Source organism: Moschus berezovskii, chromosome X, assembly GCF_049115385.1.
Source record: "Moschus berezovskii isolate FMDL1 chromosome X, NW_MosBer_1.0, whole genome shotgun sequence".
Classification (NCBI taxonomy): Eukaryota; Metazoa; Chordata; class Mammalia; order Artiodactyla; family Moschidae; genus Moschus; species Moschus berezovskii.
Window position 1 is genome coordinate 20,857,538 of NC_142488.1, and position 18,364 is coordinate 20,875,901.

Sequence of the window (18,364 nt, forward strand, 5' to 3'; positions counted from 1 at the left end):
AATTCCTCCAGGACCCTCTCTCGTCTAGTGCACCATAGAGTCCTAAGCAATATTAAGGAGCAGGGAAGGTTTGCAGAGAAGCCTAGAGCTTCTTCTGTTTGTTGAGAGCAGCCCGCCTACCGGAGTGAAATCCCACTTGCCCCTCCTCTCCCCATCGCTCTGCCCAACTCATGATCAGGTTTCAAAATGAAATTTTTAGAGTGCAGACCACCTTTTGTTTTGCAGCTCATCTGCCGGCATCTGAAGCCCAAGGGGAGAATCCCCGTTCCCCCTGGAATCTGCTTCCTGAGTGTCCTCACTGAACGAGGGGGAAAGCAGGTCATAAAAAAAGGGCCCTGTTATCTCCTAGTGTGCACGCTCCTAGTCTGGTGTGGTACTGAATTATTTTGCACCAAAGTCAGATGTTATGGGAGTTCTTTTCTCCTGCAATAAACAAGCATAGGGTTGAGGGATATGAGGCCAAGTGCAGCCTAGAATCTGAAAATGATTATTTAATCGAGGGTGTTTTCCTTTCTCTGAAAAACACCTTTTAGGTGAAGGTGTTGTTATGGCTGTGATCTTATTTTGCAACTGAATCCCATCTTTTGTAATCAGCACATACATTTTTTTGACAAGTTTTGTCATTCCCTTAGAGAAAAAAATGAACTCAGTATATGACCCCAAAGGGTTTTCTTTGCCCAGCAGTGTGCTGGCAAGTGGTGTTACCCTGAGTAGGTTGCACCGTGCATAGCTTGTTGACTGAATACACAATTGCATCCAAACTTTGGGGCGATATATCATCTCCTTTGGAGGAGCACACCAATTTCAGTGATGTGTGAGGCAAGGAGCTAGCAGTGGGCCACATTGATGCATCTATTCAGCAGCAGGTTAAAATCCCAAGGGAGCATCAATTACCAAGTTAAATGAAGTTTCTTTTTCAAGCTGAAGATTGCAAAGCAGTGGGATAATGCCACACACCTTCGAAGGAAACTAGTATTAATTGATCAACCTGTGGTCCTTGAAACCAAATAAGCCCTGTTCTCATTCTGCCTGAACTTTTCCACATCTTATCTTGCAGCAGGGAACCTAATTCTACATCAGCCCAAGAATGTAAGAGAGGGCATGTCATGGGATGGCGCAGCCACATCAGTGTTGCTCCTTCTAGGGACCTAATCCTAACAAGAGGCTTCGTGTAAATCCTCTAACTGCTCTAGTTCAAAATGAGGGATTTGTTTGAGTAATTATCATGCTCCATGCCCTGGACCTCACTTTAAAAATTCTGCTGTGTCGTTCAGCTACTCAGGAAGTAACCTTGGAAGCTAAGCTAACTACCCTCCAACCTGTGCTCTCAAAATGTAGAAATCATAAAAAGTGAGGGCTTGAGATGATTCCGGAGAGTCTCACTTGTTCCAGATGGCTTCTGCTCCAGAGAGAGGAGCTTTTCAGGTGTCCTACACGGTCCCAGACCCTGCATGGGCCTTCTCCTCTCGCTCAGCCTCGAGCACAGAACACAGATATCCCATTGGGGAGTGGAGGGGCAGTGGGGAGAGATGCAAGGGGATGTTCTAGGTGAAGATGTGTGTCCCCCCACCTCACCCATAGTGGGCAGCAAGCTGAGATGGATGAAGGGACTGTATTTCCCCCTCAGACATCATCACCTGTCAACAGAATCACTCACTGTTGGACCATTTAGAGCACGGGCACTAAATTCACCATTGTCCCTATGAAAGAAAGTGAATGTGTCAGTTACTCAGTCATGTCCAACTCTGTGCAACCCCATGGACTGTAACCCGCCAGGCTCCTGTGTCCATGGAATTTTCCAGGCAAGAACAGTAGAGTCTGTTGCCATTTCCTTCTCCTGGGGATCTTCCTAACCCAGGGATTGAACCTAGGTCTCCTGCATGGCAGGCAGATTTTTTAGCTGCTGAGCCACCAGAGAATCCCCTATGCTTGCTTTTAATTTCTCAAAACAGTATTGTTTTTCTCTCTTCTAATCTTCAACTGCTTGTATCAATGCCTTGTTCCACCCCCGTGGATAAGTTGCATAATAAGCAGTTGTTTACAAACTTGTAAGATAAATAATCACACTGTTTCAATGTGATGTATGAGTTTTTAAAGAGCCATTTAGCATGATACGTGTGAGTTTTTTAAATTATAACTTCACTGAAAATAAAATTTGTCTTTCCCTAGATTATATGTACTGTCCAGTGACTGATAGACTATGGAACTTGCTAGATCCCATAGAGTGAATTTGAGTCTTAACAAAATAAAATACCCATTAAGTGAAAAACTAAACAAATACATTGAATATGCCTAATGACTCCGGTCTGTGTTATGCTACAGATTTTACTTGGGAAACCTCATTAAAATATGAAGATGACTTTTATTACATTAAACCTGAATTTAATTTTGAAACTGAACATGAATCGTTTATTAATATATACAAACAAACTATTTCAAATCCTAAAAAATGATGCTGTTAAAGTGCTGCACTAAATATGCCAGCAAATTTGGAAAACTCAGCAGTGGCCACAGGACTGGAAAAGGTCAGTTTTCATTCCAATTCTAAAGAAAGGAAATGCCAAAGAATGTTCAAAATACCACACAGTTGCACTCATTTCACACGCTAGCAAAGTAATGTGCAAAATTCTCCAAGCCAGCCTTCAACAGTACGTGAACCGAGAACTTCCAGATGTTTAAGCTGGATTTAGAAAAGGCAGAGGAACCAGAGATCAAATTGCCAACATCTGTTGGATCATAGAAAAAGCAAGAGAGTTCCAGAAAAATATCTATTTCTGCTTTATTGACTATGCCAAAGCCTTTGACTGTGTGGATCACAATAAACTGTGGAACATTCTTCAAGAGATGGGAATACCAGACCACCTTACCTGCCTCCTGAGAAATCTACATGCAAGTCAAAAAGCAACAGTTAGAACCAAACATGGAACAGCAGACTGGCTCCAAATTGGGAAAGGAGTATGTCAAGGCTGTATATTGTCACCCTGCTTATTTAACTTCTATGCAGAGTACATCATGAAAAATGCTGGGCTGGAGGAAGCACAAGCTGGAATCAAGATTGCCAGGAGAAATATCAATAACCTCAGATATGCAGATGACACCACCCTTATGGCAGAAAGTGAAGAAGAACTAAAGAGCCTTTTGATGAAAGTGAAAGAGGAGAGTGAAAAAGTTGGCTTAAAACTCAGCATTCAAAAAATTAAGATCATGGGGACTTCCCTGGTGGTCCAAATGGCTAAGACTCTGTGCTCCCAATGCAGGGGTCCCAGGTTTGTTCCCTGGTTAAGGAACTAGATCCCACATGCTGCAACTAAAGACTCTGTGTGCAGCAACTAAGACCTGGCATAATAAAATTAATTAAAAAAATAAGATCATGGCATCTAGTCCCGTCACTTCATGGCAAATAGATGGGATAACAATGAAAACAGTGACAGACTTTATTTTTTTTGGGCTCCAAAATCACTGCAGATAGTGACTGCAGCCATGAAATTAGAAGACACTTGCTCCTTGGAAGAAAAGTTATGACCAACCTAGACAACATATTAAAAAGCAGAGACATTACTTTGCCAACAAAGGTCTGTCTAGTCAAAGCTATGGTTTTTCCAGTAGTCATGTATGGATGTGAGAGTTGGACTATAAAGTAAGCTGAGCACTGAAGAATTGATGCTTTTGAACTGTGGTGTTGAAGAAGACTCTTGAGAGTCCTTTGGACTGCAAGGAGATCCAGCCAGTCCATCCTAAAGGAAATCAGCCCTGAATATTCATTGGAAGGAGTGATGCTGAAGTTGAAACTCCAATACTTTGGCCACCGGATGTGAAGAACTGACTCATTGGAAAAGACCCTGATGCTGGGAAAGATTGAAGGCAGGAGGAGGAGGGGACAACAGGGGATGAGATGGTTGGATGGCATCACCGACTCTATGGACATGAATTTGAGCAAGCTCCGGGAGTTGGTGATGGACAGGGAAGCCTAGTGTGCTTCAGTCCATGGGGTTGAAGAAAGTCGGACAGGACTGAGTGACTAACAGATAAACAAAGGGGAAACTGAGATACAGTTTGTAGCTCTACCCAATTATCCTGATTAGGAAGGGGTGGAATGTTCTGCAGATGATGAGCTGGTATATTTTGTTCTGCTTGATATTCCCTGCCCTGTATGACTACAGTAGATTTAGATCACCAGCCTAAGCCACAGACCAGCGAGATATCTGGGACCCACGACCAGATAGATGTGCGCACCTTCAGAAAAACCTAAACTCATCAGGCACCGCCTTAATCTGCAGCCAGTCACATGGGTGCAGTGGTAGTCCTGCTTTTGGAAACCGATCTTGATGAGACAAAAAAGCTAAGGACCAATCAATTTACAGTTGGGATGTTTAAAAGGACAGCCAACATTTTTTAAATGGCAGGAAGTGAAGGGAGGAAAAAAGTCATGTGTTGGGGTGTCTGCCTATTGAGTAGGTGACACACTTATCTCTGAAACAGTGTGAGCTCAAGGATGTGGTCCCTGTGGTCCTCGTTTGTGCTGTGAAGTTACAGGGCTAGCTGAGAAGCTCAGCAGATGCTAGCGGGGCATGACCGATGCTTCTTGGTTTGTGATTGTTTCATAGAGACTCCATATTAGCAGTAGGAGACTCATTTCATCTTCTTTGGACAGCTAAGTTATGAGCAGTCTCTTGCTTTCATTCTCATCTCTCAGCTTTACTTTATTGTGCCTTATAATGGACTCTATTCCATCTGGGCAAAGAGAATTTCTTAGCTTCTATGGAGGTAAAATACACTCACCATAAAAGTTATCCTTGAAGGAGGAATGTCAGCGATGCCCAGTTCCTCAGGCAATATTTAACTTCTTTTGCAATGGTCAGTCAGCCATAGCTTTACCTGTGGTACCCAGTAATTCAGAATAAGAAGCTCCCATTTAGGCGGTGTGGGATTCAGTTGGTGCTCACGTCTGGTTTCTCTCCATGTGGGGGAATATGTAGCTATCTGAACATAGGAAAATTAATGTAGTCTAGAGTCACATTTTACATTTACTCAAATATTTATTTGAACTCATAAAAAGTTTATTGACATAATTTAGGTGAAGAACTCAAATACATTCCAAATATTGACCAAAATAGTGTGGGAAGTAGCTTAGAGAACGTTCCATCAAAATCATTGTTATGCATATCACTGTATCCTTCTCCATAAAATCATATCCCTTCTCAAAACCACACCCTCCAAGTGGTAAATTCTGGAGCTGATTTGCTCTGCAAGTTGCCAAACGTGAAAATAAAGTAAGTAGTGCAGCCAACTAGAAGGAAGAGATATAAATGTACAAACAGGACATTTCTGCTAGAGTCTTAGGCATTCAGGAAGTACATAATCTTCATACAAATATATAAAACTTTTTAGTGAGCCATTTTTGTTTGAATCCATTCTCTTACTCTTCAATTCTTCACATCAAGCCTGCAAAGGAAAAAGCAAAGGACCTATTAGTGCCTGTGAGATATTTTTAGGGACAGCTTGTAAATCAATATGATAGGGACAGGTCAAAATTGAAAACCTCATTTTCACTTGAAAACTTTACCTCTTGAGTACATGAAGGTAAAGTGAACTATGAATAGAAGCTGTGACCATCAGTTCTGGCTCTGGGGATCTGAGTGATTCCATACTAAATGAGGATGACTTCCTTCTGAAGCTCTAGAGTATAAAGTCAACATTAGATCCATCCTCATTGCCCTGTAACTTTTTAGTTTCCTATCATCGTGAGGAGGATGGGATTCCTCATGCCTGAGCGTGGCCACGTGACTTACTTCAGTCAAGAGAATGGCACAGAAGTGTGCTGGTTCTGAGCCTGCGCCTTGAGAGGGATCACATGTTTTGATTTGCTCTCTTGCACATCTGCCATTGCCACCAGGAAGGTGTGCCCAGGCCTCCCTGCTGGTCCCCAGTGAAGGATGGGCAACATGTGGAACACAGCCCCCAGCTCACACCGATACCCAGCCTAGGTCAGTTGAGCCACAAATACATGAGCCAGAGTAATAAATGCTTTTGTTTTAGGCCAGGGGTTCCCAACCCCCAGGATTCAATGACTGATGAGCCTGAGGTGGAGGTGATGTAATAATTGAAATAAAGTGCACAATCAATGTAATGCACTTAAATCATCCCCAAACCTACCCCCGCCCCCCTGATCTGTGGAAAAATTCTCTCCCACAAAACTGGTCTGTGTACCAGAAAGGTGGGGGACTTCTGGTTTAAGCCATTAGATTTGGAGATGGTTGGTGATGCAGCCATAGCTAACTGATACAATGCCCTTTCTCTTAAAGGCACTTGCAGTGCCAGGATGTGTGAACATTATTCCCCTCTTTGTTTTCCATTATTCTTTGCTGCCATGTCTTGCATGTTTCATTTACGTGGATATGCTGAATCTTTTCTAAGAAATAGACTCTTTATAGTTTTATTCTGTATTTTTGCCAGTGGCTGTAGGTGGGTCACCCCGCCCCTACTACACCTGCTGTGGCAGTCACTATGGCTTGGCTCTCTCCAGGTCCATTCACAATCCCCTTCTCCTTTGCTTTTCTCCTCTACAAAGACTGGTGGCCAAATACTCCCTTTCTCAGTCTCTCTTACAGCTTGGGGCAGCTGTGGGACCCAGCTGTGGCCAGTGACCCCCGAGGAGAATTCTGCAGCAGAGGTCTTTTAGAAAGCTTTGCTTTCCTGTGTATTTCTATAGAGATGACAGAGCCTGTGGCATCATTTTAACATTTATGTAGTGTGGCTGTGATGCAGGTTGTATTATACTCATTGTTGGGATGAAACACCTAGAAGTTCAAAGCACCAAATGAGTAGCTCAAAGTCTCATAGCTGTTAAAGAGAAAAGCTGGGATTTGAATTCCAGTGTCCTGGCTCTGGGCCCCTTCCACTCCCTTAAAGAGAAGGTTTGGATGGTTCTTGAACTGGAGGGGAAGCTAAGAACGCATCATTGACTACAGAACTGAAAACGGTACTCTCACTAGCACCTGTACTTTTTATTATAGCGTTTATTTCCTTTTCATAGAAGCTCAGTTTTCAGTGTAGGTCACTCACCAGGAAAAAGCAAAATGCTTCCTCTTTCCCAGTCCATGATTTCCTGGCTGAAATGCACTTTGTTGACCAGCAGCTTGCCAGGGCCACCTGGGGTCCCCCATGCCAGTCTGGGTCTCCCTTGCACACCCTGCACTGAGTTTGTTGCCACTTACTGCTCACATAACATGACACAAGCCTTCAGGACTTTCCCTCTTAACTGAAGTTAAGTGGCTAATAACTCTTAACTGAAGTCCCCCACTCCCGAATGACTCTCCATGTCATAGGTTGCATTGCAATGAGTTGCCTATACATCCTCTCTCTCCCCTCTTCTCATTCCCGCCGTAGCAGTCCTGTAGGCTGTGACCTTTTGAAGGACATGTCTTTGCATACCCTTGCCTATCCTGGCACATGACACAAAGTGGAAGCCTAGGGACCGGCAAGTTGGAGCACTGGAGGGCTGAGAGCAGGAGAAGAAGTGGCATTGGAATGCTTGTGAGGCGGCAGGAGTGAGCAAGGGGCCACAGAGGCAGGACACCAGCAGTGCTGACGGGCTGCACTGCTGTGCTGGCACACCTGCCCTGGGCCCCAGTCACAGCTCCATCATGGCCAGTGTGTGCCCAAGCCATATTACTACTGTGGCCACTGTGTTCGGTGACATATGGCCGGTCTCTCTGGCCAAGGGAGAGGCCCATCACAAGCTGCCCTTGAAACTGAGACATTCATTCCTTGAGCTTCTCTGAGCAGCATGGAAAGGGTGATGATTCCCAGCAAATTGTCACCGAAGCTTGTTCTATGAGGTGACATTTCTCTCCAAGTGTCCAGACTATAAAGCCTCATCTGCAGCCATTTCTGTGACAGGCTTAAGATGGACTTTGACCCCCACACATCTGTCTCACGGGGCTAGAATTATAGCTATCCTGAGAAACAGAGGATGAGCCATTTGCAGCAACCCTTTAGCAACTGTTTTCTTAGAAGCCCTAAGATGCCCCTCATGACTGGGTTCAGCTTGTGGACATCTCTGACTTTAAGACAGTTTTTGAAACAAGGAAACCTTGACGCAGTTTGCCCAGACCAACGTGGCCACTGAGATTTAAGAAAACCAAACTGTGCTTCATAAGGGAATGCAGGAATCACTGACTCGACACAGTCACCTCATCTCATCTACAAAGTGAGCCCGGGTCTTCCTTGTAGAAGGAGCTGGCAGGAGGCAGCAGATGGAGCAGAAGAGTCACCGGAGTTGTCATTCTACAGACCACCCTGCCCTCCCTCAGCTTCTGCTCTCCTTCCCTGGCCCCAGTAGAATCTGAGAGGGCCCAGCGGCCCTGGACACAGGACATTGCTGATGGCCAAGGTCACAATGGTCCTTCCAGGAGTGCAGGGTCCCAAGAGGACCACTGTCTCCATCCTTGGCCTGGTGGGACTCCGAGTGTTCTCAGAATGCCTTTATGTGACCAGAATCCAAGAATTCAGAGACCTGGGTCAGCGATCACATTTAAAATTGAGAACAATGGGAAGGGATCCAGAGCTAAAATTGCCCCTTCTGTAAAGCACACTTGTTTGTCGGGGTGCTGGAATGCAAGGGTGTTGGGCGGTATCCCGGGCCACACTGCTTTGCCACCTAGACAACTGCTGTCAGCTATTCTCCTGTGTCCTGTTCTCCTGTCGGGGACATGGGTGAGAACGATGGAGAATGCAAGGCCCCCTGTGGGAAACGTCACTCTCCAGCTACCCGGCATCCCTTTTCTACCCTAAGCAAAAAAGTTCACGTTGAGAAAGGCACACCTTGGCTGTGGCAGAGGTGATACTCCAGACAGCTCGCATGTGTCACTCTAAGTCCAGGCTGAGGGCATGTGATGTTTACGCCTTGCCATGACCCATTTATAGCTGTGTTACTCATACTTGCCACGGCCCCACATACATCATTTAGGAAACGGTGTCCACTCAACACTACTCTCCGTTTGGTCCTTTACCCAGACACCTGGGGGCGGTGCAATGATAACTTCCTCCTGCGGGGTGCTAAATCATAGAGCCATAAACACAGTGACACTCAAATGTCGTCGAGAGAAAGGCCGTGCCTCATGTTCCATCCAGTTCCATATGGAGTGGCCGACCAGGCTCCCAGAGCACACTGGTTGAAGCTTTGGAGTTTGTTAGAGGGCATTGGTGGAGTCCTCTAGAGTTTACAAAGCACATTCATGCGTGTTGCCCCACGTGACCATCATGACCACACAGAGATGAAGGCGGTGCCAGCTACAAACAAGACTCTTAGTGCACCTCCACACCAAGGTCAGGGACAAAGGAAGCACACTGTGTGAAACTGCGCCAGGGCCTCTCCAAACCCAGAACTTTATTTTATCTGTACCAGCCACTCATAAAGTAAAAGAAACAAAACTCTAGGTAAAAACTTTTTCCTTAAACTGCAAAATAGCCACGCCAATTGACTTTGGTACATCATGAAGGCTTTGGTGGCTAAAGTAAAAACTGAAATGTTTCTACTAATTTACTAGTTAAAAAAAAGAAACAAGGGAGATGAGAAAGACACAAAGAGCAGGACATTTGGGGATTTGGAGGGTATGATTCTACACCTAAAATCCAGAGTCAAGCAGTGTTATATGCTGGGTGTGAAGAATTTGAGTGATGCTAAGAAGGCAAATTGCATGTCCAGGTCAAATTCATTAAAAATAAGTTCAAAAAGGTTTTGTTTTTTTTAATCCTATTGTACTGAGAGTTTGTTGGCCTCGATATCAAGTCAGGAACCGGCAGCTGAGATGATATTGAACTTGTTGGTAGAGATCTTTGTGGAATCAGGGGCATAATCCAACAATAGTTACCACTGGTGGCTCTTGGCTTTGTGGTCAGTGTCTCCATCTGTCAGAGCACAGACCTCCCTGTTTCTAAAGGGGCCACAGATTTTACTGGAAAAACATTGGCCCAAGACTTCCTAGTAAAGCAGGGATCAGTAATGCACAGAGGAAGACAGAGTGATGAAAAAGTCGAGTAGACTGCTGTCTTAAGAGGTTCTCAAGTTTCCAAAAATGGCAAAACCTTCTATGTTGCTTAGGCCTGAGCATTTGAGACCTAGGGACAACAGCACTTTCATCAGAAATACCCAGTATCCTCTTTGAACTGTCTGGCATGGTCTCTGGCAGGCAGAGGTCCTGGGACATCCAAATGGAAAAGCAATTTCTTGACATAAAGTTAACAGAACATATGAAATAAATGTAGGCCTCCCTCACTCACATCCAGTAAAGCACACTGTCACGGAGATCCCCTTAGAGCTCACTGACATTTTGTTTGTTTTGTTTGTTTTTACAGTAACGATGGTAGTGAGTAGTCCATAGTCTCAGTATTAAATTTAAAAACCTGGATATCGGTACACCATCAAGCAAAGGTATAGCTATAAAGCTTTGCAATCTTCCAAAATAGGAAGCCTATTTTCAAAGATGGATGAAACTTGAGTTTTCTTATTCCTCCTCATTTTAGAAATGAGGAAATTAAACTCCAGAGGGCTTGAATCACTTGTCCAAGGTCACACAGCTAGTTGATGGCTGGTCCAAGATTAAATGCTTGTCTGGAGCTCCTAGCCCCTACAATCAGTCTGTACATGTTGATGGTATTAGAGGCACCTCAAATGAATAGCTGATATGTGTAAGTGTGCCTGTAGTGTAAAAATGATTTGACTTAACATTCTAGTACTTGTCCTAATGAATACATAATTTTCATTTTAAAAAATATTTTTGCTATCTCTGAATTTAGTAGTGTTAATATTTTCATAGAGTAAAATGCACAAATCTTAAGTGAACAACTTAATGATTTTTTTCCGTGTGTATATACCCATGTATGGCTTTTATTTTTGTACAGCTCTTAAATACTACCATATATGCTAGTATATCATTAAGGTTTTGTTCATTTGTTTGAGAAATACTAGTTCCAAGAGACAATAAAGCAAGTTTCACCTTTGAAAGAAAGGGAAGGAAGGGAAAAAAAACTTTCCATGGTCAGAAAAATTGAGATTACTGGCTCAAGCACAGATAAAGCCCTTAGTGTTAGGGCAACTTGGAGCTTTAAATGTACAAATATATATTGTGTATATTGGGTATGAAGACAATATCATGTAGCATTTCAGAATTTGATTACTGAAACATTTGTCCAGTTTTCTACTGTTTGTATTCTTTTTTTATCATTCATTATAGCACAGGTGGTGGCTTCCCTGTGGCTTAGACACTAAAGAATCTGCCTGCAATGCAGGAGACCTGTGTTTGATCCCTGGGTCAGGAAGATCCCCTGGAGAAGGAAATGGCAAGCCACTCCAGTGTTCTTGCCTTGAGAATCCCATGGACAGGCTACAGTCCATGGGGTCGCAAAGAGTCTAACAGGACTGAGCGACTGACACTTTCACTTTCACATCACAGATAGTGTGTGTACTATTCCATCAGGTGGGTATACAAGAGCTGACTTAACCATCATCCTATTATTGGACACTTAGGTTCTTAATGAATTTTGCTATCATAAGTAAACAAAACTTTTGCCACATATTCTCTTTAGGATGGCTTCCATCGAGGTCTGATTGGGTTGGAGGACATAATAATCCACAGTGGCTGGAACTTTCTTCATTTACTAAGGCCCACACCCTCATCATTGAGGCTGGCATAGCACTTGCTCTACAGAAGACTATCTGTTGAGGGAATGAACAAGCCCCTGTTTCATGATCATTTTCCCATTAATTTTTGTGAATATTACAAGTAACTTTTTTCATTGAATATCCCTTTAATTACTAATGAGGTTCTCATTTTCTCATGGCTTCTCTATTAATTCTGCATCTGCTTTTGTGAATTGTGAGTTCAGTTCCTTTATTTATCTATTAAGGTATTAATATTTTGCTTCCCAATTTGCATGGGCTCTTTATACAATTGTACATTTCATGGGAAACAGTTTTCTTGATAGTGTTTGCCATTTAATGTTTGGGTTTTCTTTTTCAAGTACAGAATTGTTTTTTAATTAGCAAGATTTTAAGGATGTTTTGGTGACACTTCTTTAAAAAGCTCTCCGAGCAAGCTTAAATTAATACCTTCATTCCCTCCCCCAACCCAAAATCATTCCAACCATTATTTTTAAAGTTATAGCCAAATCATATTATAAAAGGTCCTTAATTTTATCACCTTAAAAGTGACAAGAGAAGGATGTTATCAAAAAAGAAGGATGTTCATGAAAAGAAAAGCATTGCTTTGGAGATGTGGGGTCTTATTTAGAAGCTTTGGTAAATCACTCCCAAAGTTGGGGAGGGGTGAGTTTCTTTAAATCCCCCAGAACAGGAGCTCAAATTTGGCTGCACATTGGAATCACCTGGGGAGTTATTAAAAATTCTGAGGTACAGGCTGCCCCACAGCAATGACATCAACATCTCTGGGGGTGGGATCTCCTGGGCCTCTGATGTACAGCCAAGGTTGAGAACTGCTGGCCTAGAAGCACTTCTTAGACTTTAATATCCAGAGGAAACACTTGAGGATCCTGTTAAGCTGCAGATTCTGATTCAGGAAACCTGGGGTGGGGGCCAAGGGCTGTCCATTTCTAGCAACCTCACAGGGGATACTATTGCTGTTGGTCCATGGAGCACACTTTGAGAATCAAGGGCCTTAAGCAGTAGTTCTCAGTGAAAGGGATGGCATTTTGCCCCCAGGGGACTTTTGGCAATATTTGGATAAATTTTTGGTTATTACAACCAGGAGGAGGGAGTGCCAGTGACATCTAGTGGGTAGAGGGACATGCTAAACAGCCTGCAGGGCCCAGGACAATCCCCATTCCAAAGAGTTATCTGGCCCAAATGTCAATAGTGTTGAATGTGAGAAACCATACTCTAGAGAGAGCTGTTTCTGTGACAGAAAATGATCCCAAACCTGAGCTAGAAGACTCTATGCTCTGGTGGAGTGAGTGGTCCCTTCTAGGAAGCATTTCTGATTAAACATATGAGTGATTTTCTTCTGATAACTTTAATGAGATTAAAAGCCCCTTCTGGGAGATGAGATTTACCTGCCTCTCTAAATTAGCCTTGTGACAGAGCTTAAAGACCACTTGTATCCAGTATAACAGTGTTATCTAACCACACCTGTTTCTATTCCAAGTTTTTGAACTGGCTCTTTGAAGCCTCTTTAAGCAACTTTGAAATAAAGCTTTGACATGAGCTGGTAATGAATTCATCAGAGAAATGGCTTCAAAACCGTTCACCTTGCCAGCCTCTGGGCTACTTGCTGGGTGAACCTTATCTCTAAATTCAGCTGTTTACTGACTGCCTACTTGTGGAGACACTGTAGTGCAGACTCTGCTTTCAGGTCCCATCCATCCTGCTTTCTAGCTGTGTCACCATGGGCAAGTGTTCTTCTAAAGTACAGGAAAGTAACAGTTTTATGCTCATAGGGTGGTTGCAAGGATAACGTATTAAAGCATTCAGCAGAGTGCTTCCCACAGTGTAAATGCTCAATAAGTGTGTACTGTTACTATTATTCTGAGCTGAAGACCCAAAAAAGCTTATAAATCAACACATCCCCTGCCTTGCTCCTTCACTAAGCAAGATGAAGTCTTTGTCATCTTGGCATCAAGCTCTTTGTGGTGCTGATGGTTGGTGGAGGTCTAAATGGGTGGAGAGAAGTATTGGAAGCTGTAAACTGAGTTGAAATTACAGAACAAAGAAGGACCAGGGGAATCAGTGGATAAGTGGACTCTGGGGAAAGAGTGAAGAGAGATTCTGTGAAAGAAGTCTCCTAGAGAAGGAATCATAGACTAATAATGGCTCAAGAATTTTTAGGTCACTTTATAATGTTAATCTTAGAAGAAGGTTTGCATTCCTTTTTGAGACCACTTTCAGTGATCAATTTATGTTTCTTTTGGAGGAGACTGTAGTTAAATGGTCTTAAAGGTGGAAACCAGATGCCTGGTTTTATTTTGGTTACATTATATGCCAGAAAATGTATTAGGTTGGCACTGTGGACACACCAGTGGGTAAGTTATACCCCTTCATGGCACTGATCATCTAGAAGGAAAATCAGTCAATAAAATAAGTGATGGCAGTCCATTCCTCCATGGTGACGGGTGCAGCCATGAGGGGACCAACACAGAAAACTGTGGATGCTTTATCAGTTTAAGGGGCTATGGAAAGGCTTTTCCCAAATCGTATTTAAACTGAGACCTGAATGATGGGTAAGAGTAGCCTGCTCATGGGAAGGGAAAGAGAGAGAAATTGGAAAATAATACTCTGAGCTCGTATAAAAGCCTAGACTCAGCATGGCACCTCCATGAGCTGGCTTGGAGCAAGGGATGCCCTAGGTGGGCAGAAATGCCTGTTGGGAGAAACTGGTGAGCCTGAGTCAGTTAGTGCAGGCCCTGGGAGCAGTGAAGAGCCACTAAGGGCTATTTGTCAGGATGGCCTGTTTATCGCTTTTGTGTTTTTACTTTTTAAAAAATCCTGTTTGCTGCAGGGCTGTGGTGATGAAAAACCAGGGAGAAAAGGCTTTACGGAATGAAAGGCACAGGTCACTCTGAGAGCTGTGGGCCACTAATGCTCTGATTGCTCAGAGAGGTCACGTGTGTGGCAGCAACAAGCATGGTGGGTGAATGGAGTTCACAAACCTTCTTTCAAGGTAACAACAAGGGTCAGACATCTAAGAAACTCCCAGCACTTGTCCAAGGACTCTTGCCTGAGGATTTAGAAAGGCGGCCCAGCGAAGGCCCAGGGACTCCCCACTGAAGCATCTCTGCTCCAGTCTCAGACTCCAGCAGGGGCTTAGGAAGGTTCCCAAGGGCCTCCCACTTTACTCAGAGAACAAAATATGAGACAAATCACAAATGACCACAGACAGCCGGACAGGCTCCCACCTGTCAATGCCCAGTAGTTTGTGGGCTAGGAAGAATCTGAGCTTAAATAAAGCAGAAATGGACAGTCTTCCGATCTCATGGCTTAATTTATTGAACAGGAAATAAGCCTTGGGAGGGAAACGGACCTGTTCCTAATGATTTAACCATTAATACAGCCCTGCTATAAATGGAGCTCAGAAGAAAAAGTGGCTTGTCAGAGGGTGAAAGAGTGGACCCCATTAGACAAAATAGGTCAGGCAGAGAGAAAGCCTTCCTGTCTCCTGACTAGTTATGTTGGTCAGAGATGACAGACCTTGTTGTCTTTTAACTGTTCGAAAAGGGAGAAAGATTATAGAAGCGTTTTCTTTCTGGTTGCTGTCCTGTTTAGAAGACGGCTGTTTCAAAAAGGATCCTGAAAACAAAAGAGCTGATAGTATTTATCGGAGTTCTGAGTTTTGTGCTTAAAAATGTGTGTGTGTGTATGTTTTCAGAAACAAATTTTTAACAGGAGAAAAATTCTGTGTTTCTTCTAGGGAGTCTTCTCTGGTCGATCACTGCCTTTCATCTTGGATTAATGAGCCAGTAACTCTTAAGGAGGATCACCCTTCCATCGGTCTGATTTCTGGTGTTCCTCTGCTTTTTTCTTGTTTTTGTTTTGACCCTCCCAAATCGAAAAAGATTAGAGACACGATCACAATATGAGAACAAACCAAGGAGAGCGAGCAGTACACAAGCTGATTTATCCCTTCAACCTTGACTTTTTAGCTTACTTCTCAATTTGCCCTCCCTAAGAGTTTCTGCTTTCTCTTCCCTCCATTTGGAGCGCCTCCTGCCTAATGACTCAGGAAGTGAAGAGAGACCTTTCCCTAGTGCTCAGAGTTTGTGCTTTGATTCTATGTTGTCTGGTTTGTGAAAGCGTCTGCTGTTAAAAACATCAGGGAAACTGGCTTCACATTTGGAAGTAATCTTTCTAATCTCCCCAAAGATAAACAACATTTGGTGTTTTAAATAAATATAAGAAATTGTGAATGATGGGGATCAGTAGGGTTGAAAGAAAAGCAAACGCTGAGATGTTAAGGCTGTGTGATGCTGGGCAAAACCTCACTTCTCCAGACCTCAGTTCTGTCAAATGTTAAAAAAAAAAAAGAGGGGGTAGGGGTTAGGTTCCTGGGGTAGGCATCCTCCCAGGTGACCCCCAGTGAGTCTTGCCACCTGGTATTCATATACCCTTGTCCAACACTGATAGGGCTGGCTTGTGCAATCAGTAGCATATTACAGAAATGACAGGGTGTGACTTCCGAGACTGGGTTTTAAAAATCACTGCAGCTTCCACCTTGCTCTCTTTTGGATCATTGGGTCTGAGGGAAGCCAGCTGCCATGTTGTGAGGGCGCTCAAGCAGCCCAATGGTACCAAGACCTCCTGATAACTGTCATCATCAATCAGCCAGTGGTAAGAATACACCATCTTAAAAGAGGATCTTCTAATCTTAGTCAAGTGTTTAGATGACTACAATCCCAGCCAATATCTTGACTGCAACATCATCAGGGATGCCAGAACCACACAGCTCAGCCACTTGTGAACTCCTGACCCACAGAAACTCTGAGATAGTATTATTGCTTTAAGCTGCTAGGTTTGGGGTAATTTGTTATACAGATGCTGCTGCTGCATCACTTCAGTCGTGTCCGACTCTGCGATCCCATACATGGCAGCCCACCAGGCTCTGCTGTCCCTGGGATTCTCCAGGCAAGAATACTGGAGTGGGTTGCCATTTCCTTCTCCAATGCATACATGCATGCTAAGTTGCTTCAGTCGTGTCCGACTCTTTGCAACCTTATGGACAGCAGCCCACCAGGCTCCTCCGTCCACAGGATTCTCTAGACAAGAATACTGGAGTGGGTTGCCATTTCCTTCTCCATGTTATACAGCAATATATAACTAATACAGTTGCCTTGGGCTAAGTCCAGCTCTTATATTTTATATGTCAGTGAGTAGGGGTTATTAATGGGAATCTCAAAGTTGGCCATTTTGTTTATCTCAAAAACCAGATCCTAGCTGCAGGGTAAGACCATATTGCTTTGGGCATTTCTAAAAAAGTGAGTAGCCAGTCTCTAGAGACTTGCCATCCTAAGAACTCATGGATTCCCCTTTATGGAAGCAGGCCAACACAGCTGGCTGGCCTTGAACCAAAGCTTACAGTGCCATAGTTCAGCAAGCAGCAATTAGTCCTTAGCATATCATACAAAAAACATGCTGCTACTGCTAAGTCACTTCAGTCGTGTCCGACTCTGTGTGACCCCATACACGGCAGCCAACCAGGCTCCCCCGTCCCTGGGATTCTCCAGGCAAGAACACTGGAGTGGGTTGCCATTTCCTTCTCCAATGTGTGAAAGTGAAAAGTGAAAGTGAAGTCGCTCAGTCGTGTCCGACTAGTAGCGACCCCATGGACTGCAGCCCACCAGGCTCCCCTGTCCATGCGATTTTCTAGGCAAGAGTACTGGAGTGGCTTGCCATTGCCTTCTCCAACTTATATTGTGTTTACATCTACATACTCAACTTGTTAAAACAAACTTCAGTGGGATAGGGACTTACTTGGGCTCTGCTCTTAATGAGTCATTCCAAAGGGTGCAACTGGAGGAAACAGCACCCCTAGCACTTTTTGGTCTGAGATGAATTGAGAGAGGGGTTCAAAGTTGCTGAGTTAATGGTTAAACTCAAGTGACTCTCCAGGGCATAGGACATAACTGGAAAGCAGGCCCTTTGCATTGGCCTGGACCTTGGTTAGCCTGAGAGACACTGATGGCACCCTTACCTGTGATGATATGACTCTATGTATCTTGGAATAGACAGACAGCACTAACAAGGCATATAGCACACTCACTAGTGGGAACCACCATATCTTCAGCCCCTTCTAAACCCAACATGGCTATTGTTCTGAACTCATGTGGTAGTCTGGATACCTCAGTATCTCTTCCCCATGTCCTTTCCCAAACAGAGGTTGTGGCTCACCACGGATCACCCTCTGAATAAATGGACATAGATGCTGCATGCCTTTCAAAGAATGTGTGGCTCTTTTCCACATTTAAGAGACTTTCATTGCAACCATCTTCACATTCAACCAAAGAAATACTTTTCCAAACAAGCAATATTTCAGTTTGGTTTGTCCATTGAGGATCTGAGAAACATTCTCTAACCTACTCCTTCTGACACAAGTTGCACATTGGACTCACCTGGGGGCCTTGTGAAGCATAACCCTCCCGTATTGTTTGGGGAGGGGCTTAGGCAAGTCCAGGTGATACTAGTGTGTAGTCAGCACTGAGGATGGTCTAACTGTACCCAGCAACTTGCTGCTGCCTGACCCCAAAACTAAAGTAACTAGGATAAAACTAAGTCAGTTGTTCAGAAACTGGCTTCAGTTCTTATGTCATAATATTTGAGAAAAGCTATACGACTGCCCATCAATCAGCCAGGTAGCTGGGA

At 43.8% G+C, this 18,364-nt stretch overlaps 1 protein-coding gene and 1 long non-coding RNA gene across 2 annotated transcripts in view; one reads left to right on the plus strand and one right to left on the minus strand.

The window, feature by feature from the left end:
- Positions 1-18,364, plus strand: part of LOC129564387 (uncharacterized) — a 69,161-nt gene that overhangs the window by 17,977 nt on the left and 32,820 nt on the right. The window lies entirely within an intron of this gene.
- The window catches only part of SMPX (small muscle protein X-linked), a 56,525-nt gene continuing 43,177 nt past the window's right edge, over positions 5,017-18,364 (minus strand). Inside the window, exon 5 of the mRNA XM_055438338.2 lies at positions 5,017-5,442. The gene's annotated coding sequence lies outside the window, so the exon portion shown is untranslated. The remainder of the gene's footprint in view (positions 5,443-18,364) is intronic.